Source organism: Citrus clementina, unplaced genomic scaffold (assembly GCF_000493195.1).
Source record: "Citrus clementina cultivar Clemenules unplaced genomic scaffold, Citrus_clementina_v1.0 scaffold_8, whole genome shotgun sequence".
NCBI classification, from domain to species: Eukaryota; Viridiplantae; Streptophyta; class Magnoliopsida; order Sapindales; family Rutaceae; genus Citrus; species Citrus x clementina.
This window is the reverse complement of record NW_006262022.1, coordinates 21,172,402-21,196,478: the sequence shown is the minus strand read 5'-3', so window position 1 is coordinate 21,196,478 and position 24,077 is coordinate 21,172,402. Positions and strand designations below refer to the sequence as shown.

Genomic DNA, 24,077 nt, shown 5'->3' with positions numbered 1-24,077 from the left:
TTCAACTGAAGAAGAGAAGAATAACTGGGAAGAACTTCCTGTCGAATATTGGGGGTATTAAGTAATTAAAGCGGTGTTATTTTGAGTTTTGTTCCTAATAACAATGAGCAAGAGAAAATGCTGCATGGAATCTGTACCGGATTCGGGTTATTAATATCAATAAAGTTAAGATTTGGTTTATTTCTTGCTATTTAGTTTTAATTTTAAGAATCTTGAAAAGGGGAAGTCAGAAAATTGAAAGCTTGGTGTTAAGCTTTTTTATATATAAGGAATCGATAAAATAAAACCGCATGAAATTGTTTAAATTAATGAGAATCCACTGTTTTGGTCTTGGATTTATGTGATTGCCAATCTCAGTGGAATGGGCCTAGAATGACGTCTATAGTCTCATTTGTTTCTTTTTGGAAATTAGTGCTGCGTTTACTTTTTGGATTGGAGTGAGAATCCTGAGAAGTGGGAATCCTTGGATTAGAAGTGTGGAATGGGAGTGGGAGTAGGGTGTTTACTTAGACTAAATGAAAGTATGGATTGTCAATCAGAATCCTAATTATTTATTTACTTTGTCTTGGATTGGGAGTAAATTGTTTTAAATTACAATTTTATCCTTATGTACAGAATTATAATTTGTAATTAAAAAATTAATAATAATTACTAATATTCTTAATTATGTAAATCATAATTTTTTATTAATTTTAATTTAAATTATGTGAATAAAAATTATTAATAATAGCAACACAAATGAAATATTATTATTGATAATATAGTACAAAATTAATATTTTTTTAGAATAAAATATTTATTATTATTAATTAAATAAATAATTAATAATTATTAAAATTAATGTTTAATATTATTAATTTAAATATAATATTTATTTATTTTATTAAATTTAATAAAATAAATATGATATAATTATTATTTTTAATAAATATGATATTATTTATTTTATTAAATATTATTTATTTATTTATTTTTATAAGGATAAAATGGGAAGAGGGGGAGTGGATTCCCACTCCCACCTCCCCCCATGGGAGTGGGAATCCCACTCCCACTCCAAAATTGAGTGGGACCCACAGATTCCCACTCCCACTCCCCTTTTTTTTAAGGTAAGTAAACGCTGGAGTGGGAGGAATCCACACTCCTCACTCCCACTCCAGCAAGTAAACACAGCCTAGGTTTTTTCTATTTTGAATATGCTTCAAATAAAAAAGAGAAAAAAAAGGGAGAGAACGGAGAAAATGATTTGACCAGCTGACCATTGAACAATAGTTTCTAGTTGGTCTTCATAAAAATAAACAATTCATCAAGTTTCTTAATACCAGCTCAATTTATAGCGACAGACTGCACTAAGAAAAATATCTAATAAGAAACTACACATTCTAAAAACATATAAGTTAACTATTGAACTAACTCTAACTGTCTGTACAAGCTAATTTATGGGGGAAAGAAAAAGATCCTTAGTCACAAAAGAAGAATGAATTTGGATCGAACCAAACCAGTTCACAAGTAAGGGATCTTCTGACTCTTTGGGAGCTGCTACCTAGTAAGTTTCTTCTGATCCGATTTGTGCAAAAATACTGGATTGTTTCTAGAGTAGTATAGTTTTTTGCACTTTTTATCTGCAACTTTTGTGGGCTGCAATAGCTTAGACTGAACAACTGAACTGTCAAAAAGAGTTACAACCTCTGTTATTTATCGGTTACTTGCTTCAGCCTGCTGTCATGATGCATATTGTTGTAAGCACATGATAAGCAACCCAGGTTGGTATTGAGTAAAGACTAAAGAGTAGATATACTCTCTGTGCTATCTATTTTACTGATTTCTTGTGTTTTGCGTAGTTAGTGATCAATGATTTGTTTCGCTGACCCTTGTTCCCTCAAGAGTGATTTTTGTTGGTTTCTAGGTTCTTACACATTCTAGCGTTCATGTTTTTTTTTTACAATTGCAGCGATTGCTTGTACTGTGGGGCGTTTGAACGCTGGTGCTGAGGTTAAGAAGATTGTCAACAACTTCATGAACGCCCCTGAAATAACTGCCATGATGCAAGAGTTCAGCAAAGAAATGACCAAGGTACCTTTCTGATTTATGTTCAGTATTAGCAGATGAGGACACAAAATTAATTATGAACTGTTGTTTGAATAGAAAATATGGAATACCTGGATGATGCTTGTTTAAAAAAATCACATAGTGTCTTCAGGACAAAAAAAATAAAAAAATCTTGTGTTTAAATTATATTTCGTGTAGTTTTTAAAAAATCTCTGTTGGTGCTTTCTGCAATAGCAAGTTACAAATGTTGTCATATATACTTACAGCACCCTCACTTAGCCACATTGTGTAATCGTATTTACAGAACTTTTGTCCCTATCAATAATACTACAATCAAAATAATAGTGCTCAGGCTGTCATTTTATTGCTGTCTTGTTGGTGCGGAAATTGATTCTTTCTAGCCTAAAAAGCACTTTCTGGAGATAGTACCTTGTTCTAGGATACTGTTCTGGAATAATCAAAATATGCCATAGGCATCTGAGCACCATGTAACGTGAAATTAAATATTGATGAAAATAATATCCAGTTCCAAATAGAGTTATTTTAACTGTATAGACTATGGCTGTAATTTACAGGATGGAGTAATTGGGGAGTTTTGAATGATGCTAGCTATTGACACAGCACTGGATACAGAAGATATTGAAGAGGAGGTAGAAGAAGAAGTTGATAAGATCTTGACAGCAAATGCGGGTGACACTGCTGCTACATCTACCTCAAGCCGGCAGAAAGGAAATAGTGAAGCAGTGCTCAAATGTATGGAGCTTCATAAGAGGTATGTGTGTATGCAAAAGCTACAATATTGAGGCTCAATTTGTTTTTCTTTTTGGTTTAATGAATTTCATGCCTGTAGATGATGAGGATGCTATTGCTGAGGATGTCGACAACGAGGAACTAGAAGAAACAAGGGCCTGGCTTGCCAATAGTTATGTCAGAAGTTGGGCCTTGTATATGCACCTCATATAATCTCTTGATGGAAGTGAAAATTTTCCAGTTCAACAAGAAGAAAGAGCACGAAAGGAAAAATCTGTATTTTAGAAGAAGCAATTTTATATACTATGTTGCTGCTAGTTACTATTTGTACCATAGTAATGAGCTGCAACACTGCAATTTGTGCCCCAGTGTAATTTAATTGTTCCTCTGGAATGCTTGTGTTTATCACTATGTCAATGTGCAGTAGTCAACACTCAAAAATCAAAATAGTAGAGATAGTAGTGTTTTATATTTTCTACATGTCTCACATCTAAATTATTAGGTTAATCCTTGTAATTTCCGGAAGTAATCAAGGAGTTCACAGGTTTACTAGTGAGCCAAAGAGTGATATAATAACAAAATTTACCCTAGGACTGTTTATTTCTTTCTAATGAAGTGGATGACAGTGAGCGACAAATTTAAAACAGATGCTAACCTATTTGTTACTTTCACAAAACTGCATGGAACTTTCGGAATAATTGTTAATCACAAAGCACTTTTGACTTGCAAGTTTTATTGATAAACGAAGCATAGCTCTACAGGGCCTTCCTAAGTTATATTAAAGCCAGGCAAAACTTTCCAGTGGCCCATTTGGCTGTACTGTTCTATTACTCCTTTTTTTCATATATTTTGCCTGATTATAACTTAGCCAAACCTATAACTATAATATGAACAGACTTTTCTTAAACATCCCATTTCATTATTAAATCATGCAATTCTAAGTCTCGCGTTTTACTCCGGATACACCAATATATGTTCTCAAATACTTGTTGTATGCACCAACAAAGTGTTGGCTCCACTGGCAATGGAGTCCCCTTAAGTGGCTTGACTGGGTTTGCTTCCCAGTTCGAGTCGCAGGAAAGTCGCATTTGTTGGGAGAACCTGTGCCTCCCGGTTCGAGCGAGGACTTCTAGTCTGGGTTGTGGTACGGGCTTAAAGGCCCCTCCCACAGTTGGGGCCCTCCCCAAGATACCTCGTGATTAAAAAAAAAAAAAAAAAATACTTGTTGTATGCTCATATATACCAATTAGTTCGGACTGCATAAGAAAAAAAGCTCAAGAATTTAAAGTGGTTTGGCAGTAATGCATAAGAATTTAATGTTGTTTGGCAGTAATGACTTCATTAATGTTGTTTGGTAGTAATGACCTCAACTTTTAATAATCAGAATACAATCAATAATCTAATTCTAAAAAAAAAAAAGAATACAATGAATAGTCTCACACACTTCGGAGTCCTGAACCAAACAATTTCCCCAACCCCAAGACAATGTCTCTCACTCGATGCTCTCGATTTAGGATGAACTGAACGAACAAAATGCCTGTGTATTTATGGGATAAATTAAACTCACCAAACGAATTTCAATTGTTGCACTAAATGTGCAACCACTCCATTTGACAAAAAAATGACAACAAAGTCAACGAAATAGGCATTAAATTTCAAGTTCTGCGGGCTACGAGCTCTTTAGCCATGTGCAAAACGAAAGTTGTTTATGATCGCTAAACTTGAAGGTTTGCTTAAAAAATGCCATTTTCACCATTGCTCGCGTGAGGGTTTGCTTCTTTATGCTCTACCACTTCTATAGATGGTGTGATTCCACAATTAAATTTCAAATTACGGTTTTGTCGTCTTACGTTCTAGAAAACCCTAATCAAAATTGTTGAGCTGTAGAAGGACTTCTTCATGGATAGACCTTCTTAATAGTAATTGAATGAAAAAGCAAACCAATCCTAAAACAAAGAATGTTACCAATTTATTTAAGTTCAACACTCACAATGACAACTTGAATCTGCCAAACTTTTACTTTCTTCAATTGCGCTTCAAAACCTCCTAAAGAAATCTGATTTGATTTCTTTAAATGATTTCCAATTAAGCGTTTTGTGATTGGATCTCTCTTGCACGCTGATATGCTATTACAAGCATTATGATCATAATGATGTGAGGCTTTATCAACTCTTATAAATTCTTCAAGAACACTCGAAAGAAACCTGCAACAATGGCTTCATCAACTTTGTTTCATACTAATTTCACTTTTTTTTTTCATTGCTTCATCATTTTCAAATGCAGCATATCCAAGTAACAAATCAAATGAGCTTAACTTCAACTGCATATTCATGAAAGCTACAAGCAGAAACGCTCATAAAAGGCTCATCTTGTTTCCAAAAACTTCCATCACCATTGCTTCTGTTGATGATCAAACTTTGGATAAACTTGTAAAGAAGAAATATCCAGAGAATTCGGTTCAAGAATTTGGTCACCATGCTGGTTACTACAAGCTTCCTCGTTCTCAATTTGCAAGGTGACCTTTCTCACTTTACAGTAGAATTTTACTTTATTTCCATTTCTTGGTATAAAGGGCTAATCGTGATTGAAAGACTTTATGTTTTAAAATATTCTTCTTGTGGGTTGTTTTGTTTTGTCTAAAGTTCAGAAACGAAGAAACAAATTTATGCTGTAAAAGGTTAAACAATTTTATAAAAATTATTGGCTTTGTGTGTTAACGAATCTTCAACATCTCAAATTGGTTGAATAATTTGCAGGATATTCCACTTTTTCTCTGAATTAAGAAGCTGCAAGAGTGATCCAGTTGTATATGGTTGACTGGAGGGCCATGATGCAGTAGTGAACTAGTGTTATTATATGAAAATGGTCCTGTTCATACTGCCAATGACTTGTCTCTTGTTTGGAATGATTGTAGCTCGGACAAGGTATATGACCTTTCTCTTATCGATGAAGCCTTACTGCAAGTCAGTATACTTAACCCGTAATCTCTGGGTGATCATAATTAAACTCTAGTTTTTGCCAGGCATCAAACCTTATGTTTGTCGACCAACTTACTGAAAATGGTTTCAGCTATACCTCGGACAAAGATGACATTCGACATGATGAATAAGGTGTTAGCAACAATCTATATGACTTCTTACAGGTTCACTTTTTTATCTACCAATCTTTAAGCCCACGATTAAGGTGTTAGAAATCTAAATTTAGAACTAATCACCACCAATTTAACTAGTTGTTTTCAAATGTTAGGCATTTTTCGTAGAGCATCCTTGTTATGATAAAAATGACTTTTACATCACTGGAGAATCATATGCGGGGCATTATATTCCTGCTTTTGCTTCCCCGGTTCACAAATAAAACAAAGCAAAACAGGAAATTCACATCAACCTTAAGCTGTATATCTATCAAAACTTAACAATAATATCATTTAATTATTTTTCTCACCTTTAATTTTAGAAGTTAGGTTTAACTCTAATTGGTGGAGCATGGTTTTGCAATTGGTAATGCCTTAACTGATCCAGCCATAGAACGAAGCATACCCCGAATGTTCTTGGAACATGACATTAATTAAACAATCTGACTATGAGAGTATCAACAATAAGTTGATGCCAAAGTGGGAACATGCAATAAAAACTTGTAGCAATAATTTTCTGTCTCTCAAAGTTCAAGTCTCATTTCTTCTTTTCCTGAACTTGCCGTATTTTCTCTCATTAATTAGAAAATCATTTTGAACTACTATGTCAGAGTTTGATGGAAGACAAGCTTGTTTGTTTGTTTTTTTTTTCCGACAGCATATTTCAAATGATCATGGGGATTGCAAGAACGAAATATATATGTCATGTTTTGTAGCGCAATTAGCTTAGTTAAAAAAAAAAAGACTTCAATGAAATCTTTAATATCATTGATGCAGCATTACAGTACCAGAAAGAAATATGAGGGAGAATATTGCTACGACTTGTCAATCATGGAGAAATTCTTAAATGAGAAAACGGTAAAGGATGCCCTAGGGGTCATGGACATACGCTTTGATTTATGCAATAAAAATGTATCTATAGCACTGTAACTGGACTAGATGAGGAATCTTGAAGTTGAAATTCCTGCTCTTCTTGAGGATGGAATCATGGTGCTTGTATATACTAGGGGAGCATGACCTTATAAGCGACTAGCTTGGCGAGCCTTGCATTCTGGTTCCCTAACATCTATTCAATTCTCAATATTTGTAGTGTATTTTATTTCATATCTGCAGAAAATTCTAAGTGGGTTCATGCCGTGGAATGGTCTGGACGAAAAGATTTTGAAGTAGCTCTCACTGCTCCATTTAAAGTTGATGGTGCAAAAGCAGGGCAAACGAAAAGCTACAGACCTCTCACTTTGCTCAGGATCTATTTCTGTCTTTTCATTGAGAATATGATTTCTAACTTTGGGACAATTTTTACATTTTTTAAAACAAGGGGGTTCATAATTCTGGCCACATGGTTCCCACGGATTAGTTGAAAGCTTCACTGCAAATGCTTCAGACTGGACCTAAAGGAAGCTTGCCATGACACTGGCAGATGAAACTTGAAAGAATTTCTCCCTAATGATGTGATGTACTCGACTTACCAACGTATGTAAATCCTTTCAAGTAAATGAAAACTTGCTCCAGCGACTAGTTGAGTATATAACATCACTACGGAGAAATCCTTTCAAGTTTATCTGTGTTATGGCGAGTTTCCCTTACATCCAGCTCTGGAGCATTTGTAATGAAGCTTTCGGCTGATCCACGGGAACCATGTGGCAGGCATCATGAAGCTGCTCCTCTTCAAAAGTACAAAGAAGTATCGCAAAGTTAGAAAGCATATAACATGCACTCACAATCACAAAATATTACATATTGTCAAGGAAAAGACAAAAAGAGACCTTGAATAGTCTATCAGTTTATAATATATACAAGTTTGTGCAAAGTACTCAATTTGTTCAGAAATTTATATATTTTAATTCTATTAAATTAAAATATGATAGATTTGTATATGATTTCATTGTAATTAAGGTAAATTAATTTGTTGAACATGTGATAGATTTGTATAAACATATTTCCTTGTAACTCACACACCACGTTCGTGGCTTTTCATTTGCTATGCTTCTTCACCATCAACTTTAAACAGAACAGTGGGAGCTGCTACAACATCTTTTCTGCCAAACCATTCTATGGCCTGAACCCACTTAGAATTTCCTGCAGATATTAAATAAACTATACTACAATTATTAAAGGAATGAATAGATATTAGTGAACCAAAGAGCAAGGCTTACCAAGCCAGTTGCATATAAGGTCATACTCCCCCAGCATATATAAGCACCCTGATTCCATCCTCAAGAAGTGCTGGAATTCCAACTTCAAGATGCCTCATCCAATCCATCTGCATGGCCCCATGTACAGTACCATTCGCAGCACATATAAACCTAACAGCTATGAGTTATGAATAAAATTAAGATTAGGCACCAATGTGCTTGTACCATTAAACACATCTTTGCCAGTTGAAACCTATTTGGTTATTACCAGACATTCACTAACGAGATTTCATTTTCTCCTTGAATTGGATCAGTGGATTGATCAGTGTTAATCATCAATGAAGTCATGTAACGCAAAGTCTTTGTTTTGCATCATAGGGTATGCAAGTGCATCCATTTTTTTTCTAATCTTCTTTTTCTCTTACTAATAATAAATAGTGATTGAACAATCATCTTGTTATACATAGGGAAGCACGATTGATATGAATTATTGGTGTGAATGGAATCATGCCCCGAATTTCTGATGTTTGAAGTATTTACAAAATTAAGTTGAAAACTAGCATAAAAATTGAAAAAAAAAAGTTTTATAAACATAACAAAAACAAACTGTGAGTACTTATAATTAGAAGTATGAGTCTGTTTGGGAAAAAAAAGCTGCTAAAACTTCATTTAAATAGCACATAAACATATGTTGCATCATAAGCAATAACAATTTAATTAAGCAGTTTGCCTCCTGCACTAACCAAAAATAAACAAATAAGTAGTAGGGATATTCATAATCTACAATTGGATTAACAATGAATAAGGATGATAACTTCAACTCAACTATAAAATTCGTCTCTCTCTAACTTTAACAATATGCAATTGAAGAATCAATTAAGATTAAATTAATGCAATTGGTTTAAGTCATTGTCAAAGTGGCTAACAATCATTATTTAATTATGTGTAACACGATGTATATGAATGCAAAACGCACGATTGGATGACACATTACACAAAAACATGCTCCATCGATATTCCTCACCCATGTGATTTTTTAATAACATCGTTAAGCTTAAGGATTCGAACTTGACTGCATCCAGTACTTCAGTAAAATATTTGCTCATTGTCACTCACTAAAATTGATATCTGATCCTAGTATTATTTATTATCACTAATAATAGGGATCTCAACATTTCATAAAAATGCGATACTTGATTGGTCAATTTCTGCCTCTTCCTTGCGAATATGGAATATTTTGTAATTGTGTGTTCATGCTGATGTGATTTCTAACTTTGGGATACTTGTTGCATTTTTTAAAACGAGCAAGTTCATGATGCCGGTCACATGGTTGCCATGACACGGACAAATAAGGGTGGATTTACATAGAGGGTAGTATGAACAATTGACCTGTTCAACAAAAAAAAAAAAAAAATCCTTTATTTTCATGTTAGTTTTTCAGAGAATTTTGTTTGAGTGAGGGTAAATTTATAAAAAAAAATTGATATTTAAATCAATCTTATAAATTATTAACTTTTTTTTAGTCTTACGCTCAAATGAATCAAGTTTTTAAATCCTCCCGGCGAACAGATGAAAAATGATTTCTCTGCAGTGATTTGATGTAGTCAACTTATCAACGAGGTATGTAACAAAAGAATCACCACCATGCGCAACCAAGTATTACATATTTATTAAGTATGCACACTGCAAAATTGACCAATAATAAATAGTACTAGGATAAGATATCATTAAATGAGTAACAATGAGCAGAATATTTTACAAAAGTTCTTTCAAACATACTGCAGATCCAATTAATATTTGAAGACAATGGTCAAGAACCAACACAGTACTTTACTGGCTGTCATGGTTGCATTAAAAAATTCCAGTTGGAAAAAAAAGGTCAAAATTAATTAAGCGAACTAATGACAAAATTGGAGAGATTAATTAAAATTGGAAAAGTGACAAGTGGAAAACCTATTTCATATATCAGCATTCAAATTAAAATTGGAGAGATTAATAGCGAGCTTCACAAAAGAATCACTTCCAATGCACAACTAAGCATTACATCGAAAAATGACACATAAATACACAATTGCTGAAGATTACAATGAAAACAAAATATTACCTCATGATCTCCAAATTCATTTGGAAATCCAAAACATTGCTCAATTCATTAATCTAATTATAAGAAGAGAAAATAAAGATCCTATTCCTATTTTTAATTGTGCAGTCATTTTTACTCGAACCTGCGCCCCACAACTTTCAGAACAAATGTTCTTTCATTGGGCTACAAAAATTGCGACTACAAAATATATTAATTACTATAATAAAAAATATAAACCGTATGAATGCATTTTTTTACTGAAGCATTTATATTAATAACTCTTAAACAAAAATTTTAACCAAAAAATGAACACACGCGCGCGCATATAAAACTGTCATACATTCATGCATATAAACAAATTAATTAAAGAGAGCTACAAAGAATTAAATTTTAACTTTTTAATTAGGCAATAGCCATGAAAATCTTGATTGCCACCATCTCCATTTTCCTTCTATCAATAATTTCATCGAGTACGGGAAAGACATTGATTCTAAGCAACCAAAAAGACGCGGGCATGTCAGTTTGTATTATTAATTTCATCAAGTTGTATTACATTTTAACTAATTAATGGGTATTTTTTATTTTGTGTGTTTGTTTTGTTTTGATATATATAGATGAAACAAAAGCTCACAATGTGTATGCTACTATTTGGTAGCTGAGAAAGAGAAGGAAAATATCCTAAATATAAGATTTTATTAAATTAATCAAATGTCTAATACAAGCTCACAATGTGTATGCTACTATTTGGTAGCTGAGAAAGAGAAGGAAAATATCCTAAATATAAGATTTTATTAAATTAATCAAATGTCTAATACAAGCTCAATTTATAGCTACAGACTGCAACAAAATATCCAATAACAAACTGCACACTCTAAAAACATATAAGTTAAATAATTTTGGGTCGTTTTCTGAAGTAATATAGTTTCTGCATTTTTCATCTGCAACTTTCATTTGCTGCAATAGCTTAGACTGAACAACTGAACTGTTAAAAAGAGTTACAACCTCTATTATTTGTTAATTTCTTGCTTCAACCTGATGTCATGATGCATATTGTTGTAAACCTATGATTAAAGACCCAGGTTGATATTGAGTAAAGAATATATATACTCTCTGTGCAATCTATTTACTGATTTCTTGTGTTTTGTGTATTTAGTGATCAATGATTGTTCCCTGACCATCGTTCCCTCTGATTAATTTTTGTTGGTTTCTAGGTACTTACGTATTCTAGTGTTCATGTTTTTGGTTATTATTGCAGCGATGGCTTGTACTGTGGGGCATTTGAACAATGGTGGTGAGCTTATGAAGCTTGTCAACAGCTTCATGAAGGCCCTAGAAGTTGATGCTGTAATGCAAAAGTTCAGCAAAAAAATAACCAATGTACCTTTCTTATTTATGTTTTAGCAGACAAGCAAAAAGATTGCTTATGAACTGTTGTTCGAATAGAAAATAAGGAACTCTTGTGTCGTGCTACTTTGGAATGACATACTTGCAGTACATATCATTTATTCTAAAAAGGTGTTTTTTTTTTCCCTTTTTGATGTGTCAAAATATCTTTATTTAATTAGTATTGGAATTGAAGACTAGTTTTTCCTTGCGTTATGTCCTTGAACCTTGATTAAGATTTTTTAAATATGATTTGGACGCAATCATTAACTACAAGTTCTGTTTTGTGCACCTGACCCTACCAGTCACTTGTAGATCTTAGAAGTAAATACATAGCTTCCATTTTACGGTCGATCATATCTGTCTAGCTTGATCGGATTGGCTAGCAGTGGGGCTCAGGGTTGGGGGTGCCACAATACACTGGCCTAAGATACTTGATTGCGTACTTTACAAGTCTTCATGTGCCAATTATGTTTTGCTTATTTGAGGTGTTTTAGTAGCAATGACCTATATATATTCACCGTTCCAAATAGGTTTGAATTTAAAAAAAGATTTACATATTGTAAGGAAATATTCACCTTACCTTCTAATTAAATCTTAGCTTGGATCTTACGATGATACAAGAATCAGAGTAATAGTGCTTAGGCTATCATTCAATTGTTGTCTTGCTAGTGAGGAAATTGATTTTTTCTAGCCTAAATACCACTATTCGGTGATAGCACCTGGTTCCAAGATACTCTTCTAGAATAATTAAAATGTGCCATAGGCATCTGAGCTCCATCTAGCGTGAAAGCAAATATTGATGAAAATTCTAAATATAATTATTTTAACTATTTAGACTATGGATTATCTGTAATTTGCAAGCTGGAGTCATTAAGGAGTTTTGAATGATGTTGTTGGCACAACATTGGATACAGAAGATATTAAAGAGGAGATAGAAGAAGGAGTAGACAAGGTCTTGTTAATGATTGCGGGTGAGACTGCTACATATCTACCTGAAGCCGGCATAAAGGAAAGGGTGAATTCTACTTAAACCTCTGGAGCTTTACAAGAAATATGTGTGACGCAAAAGCCATAATACAAGCTCCCAATTTGTTTTTCTTTCTGGTTTTAATGAATTCATGCCTGTAAATGATAAGGATGTTGTTGATGAGGGTTTTGATAACGAGGAAGGACTAGAAGTACTAGAAGAAACAAAGGCCCGACTTGCCAAAGTTAAGTCATAACTTGAGCCTTCTTTTTTTGCCTCATACTCTTATCATATTTGGGAAAAGGTGAGTATATTGTTCAAATAAGCACTCGATGGAAGTGAAAATTTCCCGGTTTAACACTAAGAAAATCATGAGAGGAAAAATATGTATACTAGAAGCATCAATTTTATAAACTATCTTACTACTAGCATGCTACTTGTACCATAGTAATGTGCCGCTCTAATTTGATTGTTCCTCTGAAATGCTCGTGTTTATAACTACGTCTCTGTGTAGTAAGCAATGCTCGAAAATCAAAATTATAAAGATTAGATGGCCAGTTTCATAAATTGTAGAGATTAGCAGAAATTTTGCCTAAAATAATAGCTTTGTTGCTAAAACAGATTCAACAAACCTATTACGTACATAGATTTTATACTCACCAAGAAACATTTTTACATTGCTTTGTTAGTTTGTTGTCTCTTTTGCCTTATGTTATACGAACTGGTTACACTTAATCCATGTAATTCAAACGCAATTGTAAACTAATCATAAGAGTAGTAACATTGTATAAATTGATGTTCAATACAGCAGGGTTTCATCTTTGATACATGTCTCACATGTAAGTTAATCCCTAGTAGATTCTAGAAGTAACAAAGAGTTCACAGGTTTACCAGTGAACAAAAGAGAGGTAAAATGACAAAAATTACCCCCAGGACTGTTTATATAATTGCTGATGAAGGATTTTTTTTTAATAATAATTTGCTAATGAAGTTGGATGATAACAAGTGACAAGTGGAAAACCTATTTGCTACTTTCATAAAACCACATGGAACTTTTGTAGTAATTATTGATCATATACCCCTTCTAATTTCTATCGGGATACGAATTATAACTGTTGGGTCTCCCTAACCATCCCATCCCATCCTATTATAAATCATGCGATTACAAGTTACACGTTTTACACTGGACACACTAAAATATGTTCTTCAAAACTTGTGTGCGAAATGCAAAAGCAAATGTACCAAATAGTTCGGATTGGAAGAGAAAAAGGGCACTAGAATTTAATATGGTTTGCCAATAATGACTTCAACTTTTAGCAATCAAATTACCGCCAATATCCTCACACTCACTTATCTCACTCCCTTGCATGTTGCATCTCTCGATTTGGGATAAATTGAACTAGAGATGGCCAACTGGCTAAGAGGCACGTGCCACTGCACAAGCACGGTACAGTACAAGTACATTTTGGTAGCACACGTGGCACAACATGGTACGGACGTCAGTAGGGATGGACTGCAAATTTTAAGCATATGAGCCTTAAAAATATGATACAATTAGAGATGTATTAAAGCAGGACACGTGAAAAACGTGAAAAGACTTAAAATAAGTATGTTTCACTTTTTACTAAAAGCAAACTTAAAATTTTATAATTTTATAAATAACTTGAAATTGAATATTTAATATATTTTATTAGCATAAGTTTTTTAAATTCATTCAGTTTTCAGATTAAAAAAACTAATTTTTTATTTATAATTTATTAAATGAATAGATGATATAATGATTGTAATAAATAAAATTATAAATATCATGATTTTATAAAATGTACAAATTAATGTTATTATGGACAATGATCTATGACTCTATATAAGTTCAAATTAACAATTAAGTTGACACTTAAGAAATTTTTTTTATTCTTGTTGCTGTTAAGCATTACAAAATAATTCTAATGTCGCATGATCTAACTTATTAGTTAATATTACATTATCTTAGTATTATTAATTTATTATTATTGAATATGGATTTGATTTCTGAACTTTTGATTCTATTGAATTTGACTAAAGGTACATGAACCCAAAAAAAATATATGGGCTCCAAAAAGGTATGCCAGCAACTTGGGCATGTCTCTTAAAAGAAATTAAAAAAGAAAAAAACATTTTTATGCTTTTTCCTTAGGCACGGCCCATAGCACGGCACATGTGCCAAGCCAAGCCTAAGTAAAAAAATAAATAAATATGGCACGAAGTACATAGTGGGCACGACACCGCATGAGCACAAACCTACATGAGACTTTAATGCCAGCCCGGCCCGTTGGCCATCTTTAAAATGAACAAACAAAATGGCTAGGTACTTATGAGAGAAAATACCAAGCAAATTTCAATTGTTCCATCAAACATGCAACCACTCCATTTGAAAAAAATAGCAACAAAGCCTATGAAATAGGCTTAACATTTCAAGCTTTGCAAGTTATGGGCTCTTTAGCCATGTGTAAAAAAGAAAGCCATTTAAAATCACTAGACCTAAGGGTTTGCTTAAAAAGAAAGCCATTTTCACCATTGCCCGCATGAAAGTTTCCTTTTTTTCTACTTTTATTACTTCTGTAGATATGTGAAGATGTAATTAATTGTTTTCGGGACCAAAGTGAAATCGAGTGAGAGTTGTGTGGGTCATTGTGCAGATTGCATTCAGTTGAGGGGTGCTTGCATAATTTTCTGCTGACGTGGCTCGGTTTGTTAAAGTTTGATATATGGTTTCTGGGAATTTTCCAGAAACGTGATGTTGGCTTGTAGCATCTGATATAAGAGCTCTCTCTCTCTTATTTCTTAACCAATTCGAGTACTTCTTCTTTACGTGTGATTTTTGTAATCTCTTATTCATCTGTAATCTGTTTGTGTTCAGTTTTGATGAATGAAAAAGTGTGAATTTTTCCTTCAAACTTGTTATGTCGTTCTCTTAAACTCAATTCATTTTTTTCTGTTCTTTGCTTTGATATTTATCAATCTTGGTTTTAATTTGATCTTGATTGATTAAAAGTTGACGAAACAAGTTAGTGCTTGTTATTAGCCATTCCAAAATATAACAAGATGGTGTGATTCAAATTATAGTTTGTTATCCTACAATAAAAAAAGACATTCTAGAAAACCTTAATCAAATAATTGAGCTATAAAAAGACTTCCTCCTGATGGATTTGCCTAATAGTAATTGAATGAAAAAGCAAACTAATTCTAAAACAAACAACGTTACCAATTAATTTAGTGCTCTACTCAAAATGACAACTTGAATCTGCCAAACTCTCATTTTCTTTAATGCTCTTCAAAATCAACACTACTAGAAAAATGGTCTTTATTGACATTATAATAGTGTCAGTAATTACTTTTAGCGACACTTATTAATTGTGTTAGTAATCTGGCAGTAAGAAAAATAGTGACACTTGTATTTGGTGTCAATGATTACTATCACTACAGTATCACCAATATTATGACACCATAGTGTTAGTAGTTGCTTATATTTTGTTAGTGTCTATGATTACTTTTACCATGGTATCACTGTTTAATTTATTTAAAAAAATAAAAAAATGAATTGGATCATTGCATATTGATTTATTAGCAAAATTATAAGGCACCACAAAATTATAAGGCACCAAAAAAAATCATTTTATATTACAAAATCTTTCATTTCATATTTAAATATTATTTGTATATATTACAAATTTCAAATACTTCAATAAATAAGATACGAGATATCCTACTTTCATTACCGAATAATCTAAATTATGTAAATAAAAATTTATACAATCCAATCAAATGCCTACTAATTGTGAGTGAATTTAACAAATCTACAAGCTAAGTTCAGAAGGTTGGCTGCCTTTCACTCTTTAAACATAAGTGGTGCAATTGTGGTATCACACCAGGAGCTTCTCCATTCAATAGACTAGATGAGTTAGGATACAAGTGAAATTGAGGAAGAAACACTTCAAACACATTGAGCAAATCTGCATACATGGAAAAGGGAGAAAAAATCAGCTGCCAATTCCCAACCATTAGAGAAACAATGGTTAATATAAATAAATCTATTTTGTTCTAAAGAAAAAATATTCATACACTATTTATAAGTAAACTCAGTTATTTCAAAGAAAAATTAGTGAACAAGGAAGTTGTAGTTTATTTCCTTAAAAATACCAAAGATATACATTTTATTCAACTACAGATATAAATAAGAAAAAAGGGAGTCAATGATTATTCTCTTTTGGTAAGGTTATTTATAATAAGTTAATGACTCTAAATAGAGTAAGAATGACAACTAAGTAAAAGTACAATTACTTGTTGAAAATTAGTTACTAGATTCCCAGTAACTACATCATAATGTTGAGCAATTAATTACTAAGGCATCAACCAAGTAGTTAGTGTAGGGACTGACTTCATTCATTCCCTTAAAGAAATCCAATAACCTTGCTGCCTCCTTATTTATAGGCATACTTCCAATGTTTAATTATTTTGCTGCAGAGAAAGAAAGTTAATAGAAATGACAAACTGATAGCGTTTCTGCAATTTTCAGATAATCACACACAACATTTCTTTTATAAATTAACTGTCTGCTTGATCGATTAAGCACATTCTTGTTAATTTCCTTAAACTCCGCTATTTTATTTAATAATTTAATTTCAACCTTCATCACTAGGAAAAAAATTAAAAAAAAAAACACTTTCGCTGTGGTGAAGGAGCTGGCTAAATATATGCACAGCATAAAAAGAAACATCCTCCCTGTTGACTTGGAGGGTCGTATTAATTTAATTGGCCTTGCGGGTAGCAGATAATTTTTGAGCTATTATGCTTAAGTGCTTTATGACCATGTAGTTCCTTTAATTTAGTCAAAGCGAGCTGAAAAACGAAGCAATTGAACAAAGCTTAATTAATGACTAAAAAGATTCCCTAAAGATTTGTCACGGTGACATGAATAGATAAGACACGAATAAAAAAAATTTATCAACTTCTTTTCCTTTGCATATTATTTAAAATAAATTAAAGCTAATAATAATTATTTCTATGTAATTTATAGAGGCGATTGCTCCCATTATTGAAAACCTAGAACGAAAGAGGTACGTGGGACAATTAAACTAATAAAACCAGATTCCTAAAAATAATTAAGTAGAGATTTGTTTGTAAGTCAAAATTGTCTGTGAAAAACTACAGTAGTAATTGGTACTTAAATACATATTTAGAAAATTTAAGATACTTAATACATTGGATTGATATTTTCCAGTTTTTAACAACACATATGAATGAACAACATATTAAAATTTGAGGTTATTCTGATATTATTATGCTGGTGTTTTGTAAGATCAAAAGTTAATAAATAGTTATGTCAAAAGAACTTGCTGCAGAGCAGCAGAGTTTAAAAAATCATTAAAAATAACCTGCAAGTTCAATCAACATAAAATTTTTCACATTTGAAGTATGCATATAGAATTTTAGTTTCTCCGAATTTCAACTCATTCAAACATGTTTAGACTATCATTTTGCACCACCAAACATGATACATGAGTAATTTATGAAAGATTGGACAGCAACCAACCATTTTGAAAAATCGATTAAAAATCAGTTATAAACCCAATTCATTCCAAAATTTTCAGAACTGAAACATACACATTTAACTTTAATTATTTCAAACATATGGTAAAGTTTGGACAAAATATTTCAATAATTTGAGAGTTCATTCCAAAATCATTACTTATAAACAAGTCTTATAATTTTGGCCATGAATCTTAGAAAATTTAAGATACTTAATACATTGGAATGATATTTTCCAATTTTTAACAACACATATGAATGAACAACATATTAAAATTTGAGGTTATTACGATATTATTATGCTGGTGTTTTGTAAGATCAAAAGTTAATAAATAGTTATGTCAAAAGAACTTGCTGCAGAGCAGCAGAGTTTAAAAAATCATTAAAAATAACCTGCAAGTTCAATCAACACAAAAATTTTCACATTGGAAGTATGCATATAGAACTTTAGTTTCTCCGAATTTCAGCTCATTCAAACATGTTTAGACTATCGTTTTGCACCACCAAACATGATACATGAGTAATTTATGAAAGATTGGACAGCAACCAACCATTTTGAAAAATCGATTAAAAATCAGTTATAGACCCAATTCATTCCAAAATTTCCAAAACTGAAACGTACACATTTAACTTTAATTATTTCAAACATATGGTAAAGTTTGGACAAAATATTTCAATAATTTGAGAGTTCATTCCAAAATCATTACTTATAAACAAGTCTTATGATTTTGGCCATCAATCGTAGAAATATAAATATGAAAAATTAAACAACTGAAGTAAATATTGTCTTATTATGAACATAAATATAAATAAGACAAATCTAATATTGCCTTAGTAATGAACTGAAGAAACAAAATTCGGTTTTGCCCTGTAAACAAATCCATTAAAGAAATGATAAAGACACCTCATTTCTCAACCTAAGCCACATACTTCAAACTTTTCCTTTGTAAAAGCATCTATTTGATAGTTTGTAATAAGTAATCATCCAATGAGACTATTTATAGCAAATAAAAATTGAAATCTATTCGATATGAACAAAACTAAAAAATAACAGCCGAAAAAAAAATGAAAAGATTGCTTTTGAAAAAAAAAAACTAATAACACATGAACAAATGGTTAAGAAGCAATAAGTTATATCAACATAGAACCACTATGAACCAATATAAACCATCAATTTTAGCATAATCATGCTGCTCTTAAGAATTCCCAAATTAGAAAATTTTAGGGTTTTAGTGTAAAAAATATTTAATGTTGTTCATCAGCGAAATAAAATTAACCTTATAGTGACGATCACCCTAAACACAATATTTTTCAAAGTAGATATAATGAAGGCTATTTAGTGCCAATAAAAGAAAAGAAAGTAGCATAGAAAAAAACACAATAAAAGTTAAATCTTTACCTTCTTGTATCTTCCAAGTAACCAAAGAAACAATACCTTCTAGTTTCTTCCAAGTAGCCAAAGAAACATAGAAGCTCTTCTCCAAATCACTTATTTAAACCTAAAAGAACAATTAAAACAAAAAAAAAAACTCATGATCTAATGACAATAAGAGAGACCCGAAATCCTAAAATAAGAAAAGAAATAAAAAGTTATGATTTTGAAGGCAAATGGTGAACCTGTGCCACCGGTTTGATAGGATCATGGTTGAGTACTTTTTGACAATTTGGATGTTAGGGATTTTTTAGATCTGGGGAGCTTAAGAGGGAATGAATACTTTGGTAGAGGGAGTTGAAAAGTTATATTTTGGATAAGATAAGACTTGTCCATTTGTTTTGTTTTTATCCATTCAAAAAGCACAACTTTAAAAAAATTAAAAATAGTTCGTAGCCTAGTGGTCTTTTGATTCAATGTAGAAGTTTTAGGTTTAAGAGGTCTTGGGTTCGAATTCGAACTAAAACAAAATTAAAATGATAATTTTTAATTGCTGATGCCTAAGCGTCATTGATCGATATTACTAAAGTTATTGATACTTCAGTATTAGTAATTAGTGGTACATATCTATTAAACGCGGAAAATGATCTAAATATATGTATATACTGATACTTTTAAATAAAGTGTCAGAAGACAAGTATCAGTAAAGACCATTTTTCTAGTAGTGCAATTAAACATTTTCTGATTGGATCTCTCTTGCACACTAATATGTTGTTAAAAGCATTATGAATGTCCACCATCCAAGTTTAATTTAACGATGCTATTCTGGAGAGACAACTAATTCTTATTTGCAAATATAGTGATGTAGAGGAAAGAAGAAGGTAAACATAATGATGTGAGGATTTATCAACTTTTATAATTTTTTCAAGAATTCATAGAAAGAAACCTACAACAATGGCTTCATCAACTTTGTTTTATATTCTTTTATCACTCTTTTTTTATCCCTTGCTTCATTATTTTCAAATGCATTATACCCAAATAACAATCAAGTGAACCAAACTTCATTTGTATATTTGCCAAAGACACAAGTAAAAAAGCTCATAAAAGATCTCAACTTTTTTTTCAAATATACCATCATATTGCTCCTGTTGATACTTCGGTTTCAACTCTGAAACTTATTGAGAAGCAATTTAGTTTCGGTCCTCTTGGTGATTTAGGGTCACCATGCGTGCTACTACAAGCTTCCTCATCCTAAATCTACACGGTAATCTTTCTCACTTTACAATTGAATTTTACTTTATTTTAATTTCTCAGTATAAAGGGCTAATTGTGATTGAAAGAACAACATGCTTAACATATTTTTCTTATGGGTCGTGTTGTCTAAAGTTTAGTAAAAAATAAAAAATAAAATCAGGCTGTAAAAAGATAACAATTTTACAAAAATTCTTATGGATCTTTTAGTATGCAATGCTCGTGTTTTCTTTCATAAAATCAATGCTACTTCAAGTTGAAATCATGGATTCTTTACCATTTTGGTTGACACACTTTTATTTATTCATTCAAAATAAATAATTTGCAGGATGATCTACTTTTTGTTTGAATCAAGAAGCTACAAGAGCGATCCAATTGTTATATGGTTGACTAGGGGGCTAAGATGTAGTAGTGAACTGATTATTCTATGAAAATTGTCCTGTCCATATTGCCAATGATTTATCTCTTGTCGGGAATTATTATGGTTGTGACAAGGTATCTGATCTTTCTTTGTCGATAAAGTCTTACCATAAGTGAGTATACTTAAGCTATAATCTTTGGGTGATCATAACTATACTCTGGTTTTTACCAGGTGTCAAACCTTATTTTTTTCGACCAGCCTATTAGAACTGGTTTCAGCTATGCCTTGGACAAGGATGACATTCGACATGATGAAGAAGGTGTTAGCAACGACCTATATGACTTACAGGTTCACTTTTTTTATCTCACACTCACAATCTCTCGTGTCCATAATGAAGGTGTTAGAAATCTAAATTTAGAACTAATCACCACCAACTTAACTAGTAATTTTATGATGTTAGGCATTTTTCGCGGAGCATTATAAGTATGCTAAAAATGACTTTTAAATCACTAGAGAATCATATGTGGGGCATTACATTCCTACTTTTGCTTCCCAAGTTCACAAAAAAAAAAAGCAAAACAAGGAATCCATATCAACCTTAAGGTATATATCTATCAAACTTAACATGAATATTGTTAATTTAACTCTAATTGGTTGAACATGATTTTGCAATTGGTAATGGCTTACTTATCTAGCAATACAGTACAAAGCATGCCCTGATTATGCTTGAGCATGAGATTAATCAAACAATTTGACTGTGAGAGTATCAATGATAAATTGATTCCAAAGTGTGAACAAATAATAAAAACTTGCAGTAATATCCTCTTTCTCTCAAAATTCCAAGTTTCATTTCTTCCTTTCTTCACTTGCAATATTTTCTCTCGTTAATAAGAAGATCATTTTGAACTACTTTGTTAGGAATTGATGGAGGACAAGCTTGTTTGTTTGCATTTTATTTTTACGAACATATATTTCAAAAGATCATAGGGATTGTTGGTCATGTAAATGTAAGAAAGAACGAAACCAATTTGCCATGTTCTATAGCCTAATTACCTTATTATTTTTCTTTTTCTTTTTTAAAGGAAAGAACACATTTTCAACTTTAATGATATCTTTAATATAATTGATGTAGCATTACGATATCAAAAAGAAATGTGTAGGGAGATATTGCTTTGACTTGTCAAACATAGAAAAATTATTAAACGAGACATTGGTAAATGATGCTCTGGGGATCAGGATATACACTTTGATATATACTATGATACATTATATGGAGCGATGTAGGTGGATTGGATGAGGAATTCTTGTTTTTCTTAAGGATGGAATCAGGGTGCTCATATATACTGCGGAGTATGACCTTGTTTGCAACTGGGTTGATAAGCCTTGTACTTTGGTTCACTAATGTCTATTCATTCCCTCAATATATAATTTTAATGTATTTAATTTAATATATGCAGGAAATTCTATGTGGGTTCATACCATGGAATGGTTCAGCTGAAAAGATTTTATAGCAGCTCCCACTATTCCATTTAAAGTCGATGGTGATAAAGCCAAGCAAATGAAAAACCACAAACCTCTCACATTCCTCAATGTCTGTTTATGTCTCTTCCTTGAGAATGTGTGATATTGAATAATTATGTGTGCATCCTGATATGTTTTTGTAACTTTTGGATACTTGTTGCATTTTTTTAAACGAGCAAGTTCATGATGCCGGTGACATGGTTTTCATGGATCAACTGTAAGCTTTACTAAAAATGCTTCAGAGTTGGATGCAGGGCAAACTTGCCATAAAATGATATGATGTTGATGTACTCAAATTACCAAGGCATTTAAATAAAAGTGTCATTGGCAATGCACAATCAAAATGCCTAAACACTTTGGCTATGTACGGTGTTTGACTTTAAATGTTTTGTTTCTAAACATGACATTAAGTGAAAGTGAAGTGTTATTGGAGCTACCAAATATTAGTGTTACTTGGTAATTAATATTAATTACAGGGTAGTTTATTACTAATTTAGATTCAAACACTGTTTACGAATCAATGAAAACAAATTATAGATTTTTTTTGTGGACTTAGTTAATCAAGTTTTGGCTGTTTGTAATGCAAAATGCTACACATGCTTAAGATGTGTAATGTTCGACAGCTAGCTTAGAGCTCCCATTAAAACTAGTATTTTATTGGGTGGATGTTAATTTTTATGAAACATACACATTTCTGATGACCAAATTAATTGCTAGTAATGAGAAGCTATATGCCTCCATATATATTTGTAAACTTTACAAATCGTCAGCATCATGAGATCATGACTAAAGAGAGTTGTTGACTTGCTCTGTACGAGTTTCTAAGGCTTTCGAATTTGATTATAAAAATAGTTTAGTTTATGCAAGCCCCCAATAGATGAATTTATATTATTTGGTATATACATATACAAGACTCCTCAAATTCAATTTATGGTCTTGATTTGAACAAAACTCAAGTGGACGTTCACCCCATATATAAACATCTATATAATCACAAATTTCATAAACAAGGCTATGTTAAAATAAGTAATGAATGATTCATTTCAAAGAGGTTTACGATATGTATGGACAATCATTATTAATTAACCATACTAGTTAACTCCTAAAAAAATTATCGCACGTTCATTTTTTTTAACACAAAACGTATTATAGAACATATATAAATATATATATAGTTGTCGTGCATGCATGCATATATACAAATTAATGGCTTTTAGTGATGAAGGTCTTCATTGAAACCATCATCAGTTTTCTTTTACCACTAATTAATTTCATCAAGTACGACAAACATAGTGATTCTAAGCAACTAAAAGTACACAGGTAGTTTAATTTTTATTACTATATATGCCCTCACATATCAAAATGTGTTGCCTCAAAAAATGAACTTCAATCTTGTCGCCTAATAAGTCATTAGTACGCATGCTGAATGTGGGAACATATTACAAGATATCAAGGGGTACTTTAAGTGAGAAATAATATATTTTCTGTATGATCTAAATGAAAACTTTGA

General features: G+C 31.9%; 3 pseudogenes; all 3 read left to right on the top strand.

The window, feature by feature from the left end:
- Positions 1 to 1,744: 1,744 nt before the first annotated feature.
- LOC112096465 lies at positions 1,745 to 3,009 on the top strand (annotated as a pseudogene).
- A 2,117-nt stretch (positions 3,010 to 5,126) lies between these two features.
- On the top strand, positions 5,127 to 12,753 carry LOC112096464 (annotated as a pseudogene).
- Positions 12,754 to 20,388: 7,635 nt separating this feature from the next.
- Positions 20,389 to 22,842, top strand: LOC112096463 (annotated as a pseudogene).
- The last annotated feature ends 1,235 nt before the right edge of the window (positions 22,843 to 24,077 follow it).